Source organism: Marmota monax, unplaced genomic scaffold (genome assembly GCF_021218885.2).
Source record: "Marmota monax isolate L192 unplaced genomic scaffold, Marmota_monax_Labrador192_F-V1.1 WCK01_AAM20220418_F8-fsc00231, whole genome shotgun sequence".
Taxonomy (NCBI): Eukaryota; Metazoa; Chordata; class Mammalia; order Rodentia; family Sciuridae; genus Marmota; species Marmota monax.
Genome location: NW_026693458.1, coordinates 1,833,232 through 1,848,949, shown reverse-complemented (window position 1 = coordinate 1,848,949; position 15,718 = coordinate 1,833,232).

The following is a 15,718-nucleotide window of genomic DNA, read 5'->3' as shown; positions in this document are numbered from 1 at the left end:
GCACCAGCATGGTGAAATTCTTGTGCAAGCCTTCTCCTGGGTTGTACGCTGCTGACTGTTCAGCGTACCCTCACATGGTGTCAAGAGAGTGAGCTGGTCTTCTGGCCTCATTAAGGTACTAATCTCATTCAGGAGGTCTCCACCCTCATGACCTAATTACACGACACCCTCAAAAAAAGCCACTAAAATTTTTAATCTACATAAACTATTCCCACACATACTCTTACATCACTGCAATTAGGAAGGATCATTAGCAGCCCCCTGGGAGATCTGAATTGTGTGTTCCAGCCTGGCAGAGAAGTGTCCTGAGGTTATTTACCATTTATTCAGAGTCAACAGGTAGTTACAATTGTCTGAGTTGGCAAAGCCCAGAACAATTTTCCTGACACAAAGTACCAAACCTGAATTATACTATCTCAGGAAAATCTCTAAAATCTTATATCCCGACATATGAAAGTTATTATTCTTATTTCAAAATCAGTGTCAGCAGGGAGACGGACATTTTTATCAGGAAACATAATGAGATGTTCATGTAAACTAATTTAAAAATCTACACAATATTTTTTCAGATATTAATTCCTAGGTTCCTATAAAAACGTCAACCTCAGAAAACTCTTCTTTTAAATTTTTTTAATATTTATTTATTAACTGTAGTTGGACACAATATCTTGATTTTATTTATTTAGTTTTATGTGGTGCTGAGGATCAAACCCAGGGCCTCGCATGTACTAGGTGAGTTCTCTACCGCTGAGCCACAACCCCAGCCCCAGAAAACTCTTTTCTTGACTTCCACTTTTAGTCAGCTTTTGCATCACTGTGACCAAAAGATCTGACAAACAACTTAAAGGAGGAAAAATTGGGGCTCATGGTTTCAGAGGTTCAGTCCATGGTTGACTGACTCCATAGCTCTGGGCCCAAGATGAGGCAGAACATTAATGGTGGAAAGGCTGTGTTCACCATGGATAAAATATGAATGCCAAAGGCACACCCCCAATGACCTAATTCCCTCCAGTCACACCGCACCCGCCTATAGTTACCACCCAGCTAATCCATAACAGTGGATTAATCCATTGATTAGATTACACCTCCTATAATGCAATCATTTTACCTCTGAAAATTCTTGCATTGTTTCACACATGCATTTTGGGGAGACGCCTCATATCTAAACCATAACACCTTTTTAGACCAATTCTTTTTTTTTGTACTTTAAAAAACAGTTTTATTGAGGTATAACTGACATTTAATATACCACACATATTTAACATGCTCAAATGGATCCATTTTGACACATACAGAACCTGGGAAATCCTGGTCACAATCAAGATAGTTTAGGAAGCCATCACCTTCAGAAATTTCCTCTTGGACTTTGGTAATCCTTTCCTCCTATCCCCTTCCCTCCCCCACCCCTGCAAACTCTGATCTGCTTTCTGTCACTATAGATTACTTTGCATTTTACAGATTTTCATTACATAAAGGGAATTATGTAAGGTACACTGCTTTTTGGAGGATCTGGCTTTTCTTACTCAACACAGTTTTTTAGAGATTTACCCATGTTGCCCATATCAATAATTAATTCCTTTATATTCCTGAGAAGCATTCCATTGAATGAATGGACATACTACCATTCATTACTTCATTCGCTTGTTAATTGACATTTGGCTCTTTTCAAATGCTGGCTATTATAAATGAAGCTGCATGAAGAACTGGGTACAAGTTTTTTTTTTTTCTTTTTGGCAAATACCTGGCACAAAAGGGCTGGGCCATACTTAATTTTTAAAGAAAATGCCCAGACTCTTCCAAGGTGGTGGTATTATTTTTACATTCCTTCCAGCATCCTTGTATGTACATATGAGAATTCAAATTCTTCCACATCCTCAACCAAAATTAGTACAGTCTTTTATTTTTAGCCTTATAATAACTGTGTAGTAGTTTCTCATTGTGATTTGAATTTGTATTCTCTTGATGACTAATCATGTTAAGGATCTCTTCATGTACTTCTTTACCATGTGTGTATCTTCTCTGATGAACTGTTCAAATGTTTTTTTTAGTTAAATTATTTATTTATTCTAACTCATTATGCACGATGGCAGAATGCAATTTATTTCACATTACCCATATAGAGCACAATTCTTCAAGTCACTGATTGTACACAAAGTATTTTCACACCATTCGTGTCTTCATACACGTACTTAGGGTAATGATGTCTAACTCACTCCACCATCATTCCTACCCCCTTGCCCGCTCCCTTCCCCTCCCTCCCCTTTGCCCTATCTAAAGTTCCTCCATTCCTCCCATGCTCCCCCTGCATGGCCATTATGAGTCATCATTCTCATATCAAAAAGAACATTCAGCCTTTGGTTTTTTGGGATTGGCTTGCTTCACTTAGCATTATATTCTCCAATGCCATCCATTTACCTGCAAATTTTGCCATGATTTTATTCTCTTTTAATACTGAGTAATGTTCCGTTGTGTATATATACCAAAGTTTCCCTATCCAGTCATCTACTGAAGGGCATCTAGGTTGGTTCCATAATTTAGCTATTGTAAATTGTGCTGCTATAAACATGGATGTGGCTGTGTCCCTGTAGTATGCTGTTTTTAAGTCCTTTGGTATAGATGGAGGAGAGGGAATGGCTGGGCCAAATGGTAGTTCCATTCCTAGTTTTCCAAGGAATCTCCATACTGCTTTCCATATTGGCTGCACCAATTTGCAGTCCCAACAGCAATGTATGAGTGTGCCTTTTCCCCCTCATCCATGCCAACACTTATTGTTGTTTGTCTCCATAATAGCTGCCATTCTGACTAGAGTGGGATGAAACCCTAGAGTAGTTTTGATTTGCATTTCTCTAATTTTATGCCAATTCTTTATGACATCTTTTATAGAAAATAAAATTAGAGTTACATCCCATGTAATCCAGTTATCTCGAAGAAGAATCATCCTTCCATTGACACGGAGCATGCAGGATGAGGAACCACAGTAGAGCAACGTCCTAGTACCGTATCTCAGTGGTGGCAGATTTGCAAAGAAGAGATTAATGGTGTTGAGGATGGAGAGTAGGAAAAATAAGAGATGGTATTTTCTTTAAAAAAAAAAATCAAAGCATGGAGAAAGGTCAGGTCAAGGCCAAGATGAGAAGGCCAGCAAAAGCACCTTAAAGAAAAGAAAGGTTTGTTGTACAGACTTAAGCCAACTCTCCTGGCTCAGGAGCTTCTAGTCATCTCCTCATCCTTCTCTTTCTGGTGCAGACAAGGAGAAACCCTCACAGACAGGCTTCCTTTAGAGATGTAAATTTCTCTTACAAAAGAATAACTTTGCTACTCCTATACATAGTTTCTCAAAATAACTAGTTCAAATTAATCAACATGCCCAAGAAGGGAATTTTGGCCTGGCATCCGGTCACAGTCCTATTGGAGGGTGGTTGTCCCGAGCCCCAGCAGGCATGCGCTGTAAGACTGAGTGTGAATCCCTCAACTGCTTCCTAGGGGACTCTGGTCCCATCTGCAGTGGGAACACAGAATGTCAGTGTCCACACTACCTCTGCCACCGAGGCAGAATAGAAAAAGACAGGTAGGAAGGAGATGAGAGGAAAGGAAAAAGAGATTGCAGCTATAGATCTAAAAATACCCATGATCGCACCTAATCGTCTGCAGTGGTTTAAGCGTGCTCCCCAACACGCATGAGCAGGACCCTAATTTCCTTTACCAGCCGTGTGGGCAGGTGGGTCCACAGGAGGTGTCTGGCTCGTGGGATCAGAGCCCTCCCTCGTGAGCAGATGAATGCTTTCCTCAGACAAGTGGGGCCACCATCTCAAGGGTTCTGCTCTCTTTTCTCTCTTCCTCACCCATCTGCTTGCCCTTCTGCCATGAAGCCTGCACCAGAAACTGAGCAGACTGGCACCAAGGCTCTTGGAGTTTCTAGCCTCCGCAACCATGCAGCAAAATAAACTTCTTCCCTTTATAAACTGAAAAGAATAAAAAAAAAATTCAATTAAACCCCATGATCACACTTACTCCCAGATCCATTTTTCCTCCAGGCCTGTCACTCCTAAATTTCTGAAAAACCTACAAGTCTTAAAGTTACTGTAAACTCACTCATCTGTGAAAACTGCCTCATTTTGACTAAGGTTGATGTGTGCCATTGGTCTATACAATGTATTTTCAGATTAAATAAAACAGAGGGAGATTAAGAATCCCATAATGCCAGCACATTCCAAACATTATCTATTTGATAGGAGGACACAGTGTCAACTTGAAGATCCTGGAAGAAGACGAGGCCACCACAAATGCCTTGTGATCCCCCCAAAACGGAGTTCACCAGCTGTTCAACTCCAGGGTTGCAGAGACCCCCAAGCATACTTTTTACCAATCCCAAGGCAACAACTTGGAGGACAGAATGGGGAGGTGTCAGGCATTTTGTCACTCACTCCTGAGGGGCTACAGGCCAGGGTACAACAGAAAGCCACACGGTGCCTACAAGCAGGGGAAATGTAGAGTATGGATCGCATGCCCACCGTGCAGGTAGAGTTCTTCAGATGTTTTATGTGATTTCTTTACTTTGCAACCAGGGCCACTCAGTTTAGACCCTCTAGCTCCTAGCTCCCTCTCACCATTTCCTTCGTTATCACATTCTTTAGAATCCTTCTTATCTCGCTGCAAGCTTTGCTAGACACTGATTAGCGTTTAACCCAACACCAGGCTCACGTTGTCCCCCCCGAACACCTTCCCACGCCCACTCCTTACAACATTTCCTTTCAAAGAAGAGCCGAGACCCCAAAGCGGTTCTCACACTCAAGATAGCACTCCTGTTCTGGAAATGCACACTTCCACCTTTCACCTTCTAAGAAAGCTCCTCCTCTTGGATCACATCTGACACATCCTTAAATTCTTTTCTGTGACATGTCAAGAGCCTGGAAGATCCAAGTAGAAGTCTCCTCTGCCTCTGGTAAGACCTCCTCAAACCCCCTATGGTAACAAGAGGGCAGAATGCATTCCAGGGAACAAAGAATGTGGGCATTTGACAGTGAGAGGCGAGCCTTTGATCGTGGCGCACAAGATGTCTGTGGTGCTCTGGTCTTCCAGGATCTTCTGTCTGGATAACTTCTGGAAGGTGCCTATATCATAGAGCTCTTAAAATACATCTCCCTTTGCTTTATCTGATCTGAAAATACATTGTGTACACTAACAGTGTACTTGAGCTTTAATCAAAATGAGACAGTTTCCCAGATGAATGAATTTACAGTAACTAAGATTTGTAGATTTCTCATAAAATTGGGAGTGACAGGCCTAGAGGAAATAATGGGTCTGGGAAATAAGTCTGATCATAAGGCTTTTAGATCTTAAACTATAGTCTCTTTTCCTCCCCCTTTGACCCCAGTCTGCCTATCTCTATTCTTTCTGTTCTACCCCTCTATGGCTTTCTTTCACTGAATAAAATCTTTGTTGGTGCCTTGCTTTCTGACACATCCTGAAATTCTTTCCTGTGATAAATATCAAGAACCCTCCAAGACCAAGTTGAGGTCCCCTTCTCCTCTTTTAAGGGACCCTCTCTGGCGGATCTTCTCACACAACTCTGAGACAACCATCTCCCTTGTCTTGAGCAAACTGGCCTCTCATCAGATTTTAGTAAAAGAGATACTGATTGTTGGACTGATTCTTTGTCTAGCACTCTCCTTGCTTTGCCACCAAGTGACTGAATCAGAGAAAATTTTAGAATCTTTCTAGTTCAGGTGCAATGGTGAGGGTACCCTCTGGAGCCTGGGTTGTCAGATCCAAGTACTCATCTCTGCCAACTTGCTAGCCCTGTGGACTTGGGCACGTCATCTAGTCCCTGGGCTTCAGTAAACTTATCCATTAATGTGGTATATATACACAATGGAATACTATTCAGCATTAAAAGAGAATAAAATCATGGCATTTGCAGGAAAATGGGTGGAATTGGAGAATATAATACTAAGTGAAGTAAGCCAATCCCAAAAAACCAAAGGCCAAATGTTTTCTCTGATATAAGGATGCTGATTCCTAATAGGAAGGGGTGGGGAGCATGGGAGGAATAGAGGAACTCTAGATAGGGCAAAGGGGAGGGAGGGAGAGGAAGAGGGCATGTGGAGTAGGAAAGGTGGTGGAATGAGATGGACATCATTACCCTAAGTCCATGTATGAAGACATGAATGATGTGATTCTACTTTGTGTACAACCAAAGGTATGAAAAATTGGGCTCTATATATGTAATATGAATTGCAATGCATTCTGCTGTCATATATAACAAATTAAAATTTTAAAAGAGTAAAAAAAAACCTTATCCATTAAATGAGGACAATAAGAGTACTTTACACCATAGGGCTGTTATGGTAATTAAGTGGGCTAATATTTGTAAAGTTCTCAGATCAGGGCTCAGCACACAGTAAGAGGCACATACGTGCTAAATGAACTAAATAATTATCCTATCTTCTTCCTACCTACACATACGATTGCACTGTGATAAAGAGGAAGTGAGTGGAAGACAAATCAACTTCTTAACCCATTGAGGGTTGTGGGGTTATAGACAAAGGGTAAAGAAATGAAGGACGGGGTCAGGCTAACAAAACACGAGATATTCATGTCTTCTCTGAGAATAGGCAGAGATTTTCCTAGGATTTGGGCACTGCCTCTCTCCATTGCTCTTCTGGTTCTTTATGGTCATTATCTTGGCAGCTGTCAGTCATCCGGGCCCTTGAAGGGTGTCTGTCAGCAGGCAGATGGGATTGTAATGAAGTTAGATGTGCTCTGGTTGTCTGGCAGCCTCCTTGGATTCAACTGGTTTGGGCTAGCCTACCTGAAAAGGGACTTCTGGCCTTCAAGTGTCTTGTCCTCAAAGATGAATAAGATGAGGGTCAGGTAGAACTTCAGCTAGATCACCTGGGCAGTACAAAATTAGGGTAGGGTAACACATTCATCCTTTCTTCTCTTTCTCCCTCAAACTTTACTTCATATCTGGGTGGGACATTCTCTAGAGACATTTCCATTGTTACTAGAGTCTTTCCTCACAGGCCCTACCCTGAGGCGGGTCGGGGGTCCAAACAAATCAGATCCAGCCACTTGCCCCAAAAACCTAACAGAAAAAGACTAATGGTGGAAAGCAGGAGAGGAATTTTAATCAATATGGCCATACTGGGAAGGCAAAGTGAGATCAGATGTCTCAGACCTATCTTTGGGGCGGGAGGAGAGAGGTCTGCATAATCAGCAGTCTTAGCCAAACCGTGGTTTATCATCCTCTTGGTTTTTGTTCTACAAGGTGGCTCTAGAGGAGTTCTTACTGCTTGAGAGGGTCATCTCCATGTGCCAGGGATCTGGAACAGGACACTGTCAAATCTGGCAGCTGAATGTCCTTGCAAATCTTGAAAATGCTTTACTTTTATCTAGGTTCCTTTGTCTTAAAGGGGGTTGAGTCAGATTAGGTAAATGCAGGGCTAATAAACTTAGTATTACTAGTTTTTAGATGAACAATCCTTAAATGAGAAAGTGGTGCAAAGCTGAGAAGAAATCTGAAGACAGATACAAGATAAAGGCAGAGAGGCCAAGTCTTATCCTGACTTTAGTTACCAATTGGGTTTTTGCTAAAAGTCAGAGCTTTTAGCAAAGACACACTCTCTAAGTCCCTGTTATACCATCTCTTGGCACTCCTGGTATAATAGAAGAGAAGAGAAAATGAACACAAAGTTGCCTCCTGAATTACAAGGTACAGACATACACAAGGAGCTAAGAGAGTCCAGAGGCCATCCTGAACGTTTTGGGGACATGAGGGTCTGCAGCACAGAAAGTGAATATCCATCCCCTCAAAATGAAAAAGTATTTTATTAGCTAAAATGGTGTTTACTAATTAGTTTCCCTACTAATTAGTTTTCCTTAGTGATGGTCAGAAAATGTGGGGATCCAAACCTAGAAATCTAATTTCATCTGTACTGTTCCAGTAATTTCTATCTCCTGTGTCAGTTAACATCTAATACAATGGCTCTTTATCTCAATTATATGAGAATATTCGTTATGTAAATGCATTGGAAAGCATGCGCTTTAGTAAGTACTCCAGACTTCAACCTTACTACTTCTCTTGCACATGGTCACTTTTAAATGCTTCATCATCAAACATATGGATGTACCATAAGAATGAAAATCAGTGAATCTTATTTTTTACATCAACCTACAGAAAATCACTTTCACCATATTCTCTCTAATCACTCATTTCAATGTCAAAATACGGAAGACCTACATGTTATGCAATTTCCCTTTTAAGCTTTAAGCTATTTTTATGCTTTAAACTATCCACTGATTTCCTATAAAACATAAAGATGTTTGTCAACTCCACGTGCATGTCACAGTTCGCATGTCGTGCACGACCTTGAGGAGGTCACTCAGCTCCTTGCTTGAGCTCAGCTTTCCTAAAGCCTCAGAAGGTTATTGAGAGGGTTAGGCAAGGCCCTGAATAAAAAGATCTTTGTAACTCTAAGGATGCTAGAAAAACTGTGGTCCACTGGCCTTATGCCTGGAGGATTTTCCCATAGTAACATACTCCATTTCTTCCTCTCCTTACCCGCAAAGGTGAAGTTTACCTTAATGAATGGACAGCACAAATCTGGCCTCTGTTTGTCCAGACTAGACCAGGGTTAAAATGCCTTATGCATTTTTGATGACTTCCTCTCTGTTCCCACTATTGGCCAACAGAGGACCAGCATCCCACCCTGTGAGTGGATGTGCTTTGAATGTGCAGGGTGCTATGCCCTGGATATCACAATTAGCATCGATGGAATTCTGCTTTGTGAACTTGCTCTTGCTACAGCTGGCATAACTCTCAGAGCAGGTTGTCTGTCCCTGCCTTGTAATTCATTAGTCAAACTGTCTGCTCTTTTGATTAGATTATTTCTCAGGTGCGTTGAACCAAGACCTAGACTTATGGAGTACATTACAAAAACTTACCTAACTAAACACCCTAACAACAATGTCAAATTTAACATTGCTCACAGAGAGGATGGTTGCATAGTTTGGATATATGATGTCCCCCAAAAGCTCATGTGTGAGAAGATGCAATAAAGTTTAGAGGTGAAATGGTTGGGTTATGAGAGTCTCAACTTAATTAATGCATCAATCCACTGATAGGAATGAACTGTAGTTGGGGGTGGGTGGCTAGAGGAGGTGGATTGCTGGGGATGTGTCCTTGGACCTAGGCCTTGATATTTTGTCTGTGGTGAGGGGAGTTGTCACTCTGCTTCCTGATCGCCATGTCCTGAGCTGCTCTCCTCCCCCACACCTTTCTGCCATGGTGTTCTGCCTCATTTCAGGCCCAGAGCAGTGGAGTCAGCCGTCTATGGACTCAGGTCTCTGAAACCATGAGCCCCCCAGAAACTTTTCCTCCTCTAATTGCTCTTTTCAGGTATTTTGGTCTTAGTGACAAAAAATGCTGGCTTTAAAGATAATATTTTGTTCTATACATCTCTTAATTCCAGTATGATGGTTGATTTTTGTGTAACTTGACTGGTCCATGGAGTAGCCAGATGTTTTAGTTTTTGTCAATGTGACAAAATACCTGAGAAAAACTACTTAAGGAAGAAAATTTGTATTATGGCTCACAGTTTCAGAGGTTCTGTTCATGTTCAGAGAGCTCCATTGCTTTGGACATGAGGTGAGCAGAACGTCATGGCAGAAAGGCATGGAGGAACAAAACTGGTCCCCCCCGCCCCACCGCAAGGCACTAGGAAGCAGAGATAGAGAGAGAAAGAAGGAGGAGCAGGGAACAAGACATAGTCCCTGAGAACAGTTGCCACCACCTCCCAACAAGGCCATGAGCTATGGGCTCATCAGTGGACTAACCCACGGGTGAGGTCAGAACCCTCATGGCCAATCCCTTCCCAAAAGCCCCATCTCTGAACATTGATCCATGGGGCCTTTAACACATGAGCCTTTGTGGAACACTCCAGATCCCAATTATAACACCAGATATTTGGTCAAAACATCACTTGGGAGTCTCTGTGTGGGTGCTTTTGGATGAGAGTAAAAATTTAAATCAACAGACTGCATAAAGCAGATTGCTGTCCGTGAAACATTTGGGCCTCATTCAATCAGCTGAAGACCTGAAAAGAATAAAAGGCTGACTGTCCCCTGAGGAAAAAGGAGAATTCTACTGAGTGGTGGCCTTAAAACTAAAACCTTGGCGCTTCCTGGTTCTAATAGCACATGTTAGCCTTTAGATACAAACTGGGATGTTGACTCTAATGATAATCACGAGACAGTTCCTCATTAAAATTAAATCTTGTCAGGTGCATCAGTGCACATCTGTAATCCCAGCAACCCAGGAGGCTGAGGCAGGAAGATTGCAAGTTCACAACAAGCTTCAGCAACTTAGTGAGGCCCTCAGCAACTTAGTGAGGCCCTGTCTCAAAATAAAAAATTTAAAAAGGGCTGGTGATGTGGCTTAGTGCTTAAGCACCCCTGGGTTCAATTTACTACCAAAAATAAATAAATAAATCCTTTGATAGATTATACAAAAATTTTATAAAATATATATGTATATATTAAATATATGTGTATATGGAAATAATTTACAGTGTTTTTATACTATGTGTATGTGCACGTGTGTGTGCTTGTATACAGTTTTTTAAATTTGTGCTTGTATACAAGTTTAAAACTTGTAATCAAGTTTCACTTAATTCAGAATTTGATAGAAGATATTTGAAATCACCCCTAACTGTTCCTCAATAAAAGAGCTTCCAAATATGAAACAATAAGAACACTGCACTCCAGGGCACACTTAGCTGTGCAGTTAGTGCTTAGAATTTTAATATTTTTATATTTAACTTAATGATAATAAGTAGTAGTTTAGGCATGCTCTATGTCAAGCAATATTCTGAGCATTACAAAACAGCTTGGATAGATTTCTCTCCTGCTTACTACGCAGTCACAAAATAAGTTATAGGAAGAAATAAATTGCAAGGAAATGTTTGTATGGGAAAAAGAAGGTTTTCATCCCTTTTATTCATGTCCAAATGGCTTCACTAGAGAATTCTTCTAAACATTAAAGCAGAAATAATATGATTCATACAAATACTTCCAGAAAATCTTCCTAACTCACTCCCTAAAGCCAGTGTTATTCTTGTCTAAGTTCTTTTTTGTGCAGCTACAACAGGACACCACAAACTAGGTAGTTTATAATGAGCAGAAATGCATTTGGCTCCCTGTCTGGAGGCTGGAAGTCCAAGATCAAGGAGTTGCATCTGGCAAGGGCCTTTCTGCTGCACTGTGACATGTCAGAAGCCATCACAGGGCAAGAGCGCACAGAGCAGAGGAGGGGATCCGCAGAGGGAGGAATGGAGGGACAGAGAGGTACTTGGGGATGAAATTGACCACAGTACATTGAGTATATGTACAAATATGGATCAACAGATCACCACTATTATGTATCATTGTAATGCACTCATAAAAAATTCTTGCAAGGGCAGAACACACTTTTATAACCAACCCATTTTTTGCAATAATGAACCCATTCCTGAAACAGTGACTTTAATCCATTCGTGAGGGCAGAGCCCTCGTGACCTAATCCTCTCTTAAAGGCCCTACCTTCCTCCATCACTGCATGGGGAATTACATTTCCAGCACACAAACTCTAGAGACACATTCAAACCATAGCAATTTTGAAACTAAAAACAGATGATATTAAACAAAATATAAGCTGCAGCTCCAAATCCCCACAGCACAATGAATCCAAAAATATTAAGAAGTAATAACTTTATTTGTTGCACAGTATGGACCAGTTCAAGCCTAAATGTGTTCTCAAAAATGATGGAGGTTGTTGGGGTGGCGGGGGAGCAATTTGCAAAGGATCCACAGATTCTATGAAGATACAAGCCAAACTGTAGGCAGCTAGTTTGGGATGGGATCTAGGAAAGGAAGTGATTGGCAAGAGCCTTCCTGGGGTCAGAATAAATATTAATCCCTGACCTCAGAGTCACCACATAAAAATAAATAAATAAAGGTTTTGTGTCCAACTACAACTAAAAAATAAATTTAAAAAAAGGAAACAAGTGGAAATTCTGGAACTCAAAAGTACGGTAATCATTTTTTAAAATCAGAGGGATTTGTAATGATGTTTAAACTAGAATAAAGAACTAGCAAACTTTAAGGTAGATAAATAAAGGTCATACAATCCAAAATACAGAGAGAAAAGAGAATGAAGAAAACTAAACTGACATGGCCTGACTTCAAGACTTACTATAAAACCACGGTGATGGAGACATTGTGGTGTTGCTGAAAGAACCAACAGATGAATGATCTGGAATGGAGACCCAGATACCAACCTGCATCACTACAGTCAACTGATCTTGGACAAAGGAGCAAAGGCAATAGAATAGAGCACAGTCTCTTGGACAGATGGTGCTGGAACAACTGGATATCCACATGCAAAATATGATAATCCAGACAAAGACCTTATACCCCTACAGAAATAACTCAAAGTGGATCACAAACCTGAACTTAAAATGCAGAAGCTATGAAACTCCTGGAAGACAGGAAAAGTCTAGATAGCCCCAAGTATGGAGATGACTTTTTAGACGCCATACCAAAGGCACAGACTATGTAAGAAAAAAAAATGGCAAATTGGACTCAATTAAAATTGAAAACGTCTATCAAGAAAATGAGAAGACAAGCCCCAGACTGAAAAAAAGAATTGCAAAAGGCATGTCTCATAGAGGACAGATATCCAAACATACACACCAAAAAGCTTAAAACCCAACAATAAAATGAATAATCCGATTAAAAGCTAGCAAAAGATCAGAAAAGATACTTCATCAAAAATATGAAGCAAGGGCTGGGGTTGTGGCTTCAGTGGTAGAGCTCTGGCCTGGCATGCATGAGGCACTGGGATCGATCTTCAGCACCACATATAAATAAATAAATAAAATAAAGATATTGTGTCCATCTACAACTAAAAAAAAAATTTTAAAAAAAGATAAAGCAAATAAAATGAAAAGCTGCTCCAGATCATATGTCATTAATGAAGTGGAAATTTTAAAAAATTATGAAATGCTTCCACCCACCTTTTAGAATGGTGAAAATCTGAAACTCTGATAATATTAAATGCTGTCTCTGATGTAGAGCAATAGGAACTCTCGTCCATTGTTGAAGATAATGTGAAATGACACCGTCGCTTTGGAGGGCATTTTATTGGAGTTCCTACAAAAGTAAATATGCTTTTTACTTCCTACAAAAGTAAATATATATTTAGTTTTTTTTTACTTCCTACAAAAGTAAATATATATTTAGTAAAACTAAATTTACTTTATGATTCAGTCATTGTACTCCTAAGTATTTATCCAAAGGAGTTGGAAATTTGGGTCCACCCAAAAAAGCCTGTTTTCTTCAAAGCACTCATAACTCTAACATCTCTATCCCTCAGTAGAATATAAATTCCAGGGGTGAGAGATTTGCCTTTCTTGCAAAAACCATGACACAGGCCTTAGGACCTAGTGTGCAGCAAATTCCAAGGAACATCGAGTGAAAGAATCTAATCCCTGCATCATTCACAGCCTGTGTGTTTTTCTGCATTCGTGGGCACTGGGTTGCCAGGTATCAGGACCACATGAGGGAACACACACAGCCTCTGTCCCAGTGAAACTCACCCATGGACGAGTCGCACAAATATAACTCGCACCTGGATTTCAGACCATGAATGACATCATTTGGGGAACATATACACTGTAAGAGAAGAGGAAGGGACATAGAGGAACATGTATGTCATGACTGATCATGGAGGCGTGTGGAGAAAGTGGCAGCCCACGGGCAGGCTGTGCAAGGTTTTCAGCCTGCAGTGTCCAAAGATTTGAGAGAGTAAGCGTTCTATGGATTTTCTAGCAAAGTGGGTTTTGTTTGGCAAGAACCACTTCAGTAGAGTAATGGGGCAGAAGATGGAGAGAAAAGGAGCTATGTTGAAAAGGAGGTCAACACAGACAGCTTGCATGGGTGTAAAGGAGTGACATGACAGCTGAGGTGGCACTATTGGTTGCTTAAGAAGGAAACAGAAATCAGTCCAATTGCTGATGAGCCCATAGAATGGACAATAAGAGGATAAGGGTGAAATGGACACATTAACTGGGCTAATGGCTGAGGTAACAGAGTTCAGGTGAATGGCCAGGTGGAGAGGAGGGTGGCTCTTCCCAGGAGGCAAGGTGAGCAGAGGCAGGTGAGTGTTCTTAGGAATGAAATTGGAGGAGAGAGGGAGCCGTCAGGGTCGCCCACTTCACTTTGTTCGGCCATGGTATCCAGCATCACCACCGACACCTAACAGATGGCTAATCAATATTTGCCAAATAAAAGAATTATACTTTCAGATAGTGGTGTTATTAAGGAAACTCATGCATAATAGACGAGGTCTGGAATATGCTTTCTGGGAAATGAAAGAGAAAGTTGCCCAGGAGACGATAGAAGTACCAGGTGGTATTTCAATTGCGATTGGCAACTGTGCCTTTGAAATGAAAATGTATTGCTGTTGCGTGTTGCTTCTCCACCTTCCAGGGAGTTCTTTGGGTAGATGGGAGGAGAATGGAGGACTGTGATGTGGCCCTTCTTCCCCAGGAGGCGCAGGAGAAATGCAAAGTAGTAAGGGCTTGGGGACATTGAGGAAGAAAGATTATCATGACAAGCCACTCCATGTATAACAATATGATCAAGAAAGGCAGTGGGCATGGGAAGCAACAGCTGGAGGAGCAGTGGTTGGGAATAAAAGTGGACTGTGAGTAGTTTAAAGTTCCTGCACATCTGAGGATTGGCTGTGGAGATGGCTGGCTGAGAATCCCAACATTGACAAGATGGAGCCATTGAGAGACCATACTATTGGAGGGGGGTGTCCTCCTTGTCCTTCTCCACTTGGACCTCAAGATATATGGTTTTCTCCACCTTGCACTATGAATATATCACACATATTTGATTAAGAAGAACCACCAGGGTTTTATCAGTCATATCATTTAGTAACTACCATGTGCTAGACCCAATACATAAAACATAAAATTTTGCCAAACTGGAAACTGTCCAAACATTTTTGCATAAAAGGGTGTTATTTTCAGAAATTCCACATATATGCTCTAAAATGCAATAACTATAATTTTAACCAGTGAATTATAGCTAGCTAGATCTTGCTATAATTTTTTATTGAGGTATTTCTATTTTCCCTTTTAATCAATAATTTGATCCTCTGTTCAACAGCGACCAGCAACAGTCTAGTTACTCAGTAACATTTGATCAAGTTTCTCAAAAGCTTTTCACCTTAAGGAAATCTATCGGAAGCCCCATGTGGTGCCCCATGCCTGTGATCCCAGCAGCTCAAGAGGCTGAGGCAGGAGGATCGCAAGTTCAAAGCCACTTTAGCAACTAAGCGGGGTCCTAAGCAACTCAGCAAGGCCCTGTGTTTTATGTATTTATTTATTTATTTTTGAGAGAAAGAGAATTTTTCAATATTTATTTTTTAGTTCTCAGCAGACACAACATCTTTATTTTATTTGTATACGGTGCTGAGGATTGAACCCCGCGCGTGCCAGGGGAGCGCACTACTGCTTGAGCCACATCCCCAGCCCGACCCTGTGTTTTAAAAAGTCAGTTTTTTCACCCCTGAGACTAAAGGGACCTGACCAGAACAACTGTAGAAGAGCAGAAGTTCATTTGTGGGCTCACGGTTTCAGAGGTCTCAATCCATAGACAGCTGACTCCA